This window comes from Mus caroli, unplaced genomic scaffold, assembly GCF_978045245.1.
Source record: "Mus caroli unplaced genomic scaffold, Mus_caroli_1 scaffold_5, whole genome shotgun sequence".
Taxonomy (NCBI): Eukaryota; Metazoa; Chordata; class Mammalia; order Rodentia; family Muridae; genus Mus; species Mus caroli.
In genome coordinates, this window is record NW_028227260.1 from 108737401 (window position 1) to 108738808 (window position 1408).

The 1408-nt window shown below is 45.7% G+C and overlaps 1 pseudogene; it reads right to left on the reverse strand.

Annotated features, from left to right (window-relative positions):
• Positions 1–512: 512 nt before the first annotated feature.
• On the reverse strand, positions 513–1089 carry LOC147004735 (coiled-coil domain-containing protein 201-like; annotated as a pseudogene).
• Between the last annotated feature and the right edge of the window lie 319 nt (positions 1090–1408).

Consider the following 1408-nt stretch of genomic DNA (forward strand, 5'->3'; position numbering starts at 1 on the left):
TATTCCAATGACTGCTGCTGCCAGTCTGTATCTATTTGCAGCAGATTTCCTGATTTTTCTGAAGGTTGGTAACTCTCTCTTAAAAAAAAAATATGCCTCCAATTCTGAAATATTTTCCGCCCAAACTGAAGCTTAAAAATAAACCTTCCCACCTGCCTTTTAGAGCATCTTAGACCTTACATGCCCTTGGCATCTAGTCAATACTGTTTTTTCAACTCAGTTTTCAGTTTCACCCAGTAATTGCTGATTCCACTCTACCAACAAGCTTTTCGCTGCCTCTCTGAGAAGTGACAGCAAACATGTCCCTGTGACTGAAGAAGGGTTGGGGTAAACCAAGAGAGATGGATGGGGCTGAAAGCAAGGACGCTTACATTTTTACAATAAAAGACCAAAGTTTTTATTGATAAAGTGGGTGGTACAAACATTTATAAGAGTAATGCCAACTTTATATTTATGGGCCACATGTCAAAAAAACAAAACAAAACGAAAAAAAAAAAAACAAAAACAAATGTCTATGCTCTGTGTGGGGCCTCGGAGGTAGCGTCTGGCTGATCTTCTGTGTTAAGCTGAATCACTGGTTTCTTATTCGGCTTCAACGGTGAGCTGGTGCTGCGTGGCTTCCTCGAGGTCCTGGAGAAGATGAATTTCCCACTGCCTCACCCGCTCCATGGCAGCTGCCCGATTCTTGGGGTCTCGTTTTCTCCTGCGGGTTTTGCCAAGAACCAGGGGTAACCATGAGTTAAGAGACTGAGATTGTCTCTTCCTCGATGATCGTTGAACCAATGAGGCTGAGGTAGAGGATGTATCTTCCCCAGGAGCTGAGAGGTCCTGGCAGGGCTTTAACTGCCCACGGGGCAGCATGGAAGCCCTGGAAATGGGCTTCCTTTTCCAAGAGGCAGTTGTGGTGCTGACCTCTGTCTTACGGATAGGGATATCTCGGGAAAGGCGCGAAGACATTAGTCCACCTTTCACACTCGGTTCACAAAGGTTCGGGGCGTCTCCTGCAGGTCTCTGGCTACAGCTGAGGGTAGCTCTCGCAGGAGTCCCATCTTGTGTGGCTTCAAGCTTGGCTTTAAGGCGTGTCTTCATCAGGAAAAATCGAACTCTCCTACCAAGAGTTCAACATAGCCAGCCGCGCTGCTTGTACCTTCCCTGCAGTAGAACGGTTGGAGCGCTTGTTCTAACATCCCTAAGTCATGACGCATCATCCCCAGCAAGCGCATCTCCTTTGTTAGGTAAGTTCTAGCAAGTCTTGTGTTTATGTGTTATCCGTGAATTTCTGTAAGTACTTGATATTTCTGTGTATTCTAGGTGTTATTCTCTCTAATGAATGCTTGGCCAGTTGACTCATCTTTGTCTGTCTGATGATTGTGATCCCAGGCTGGGTTTTTGTTTCTCTTAATTGGCT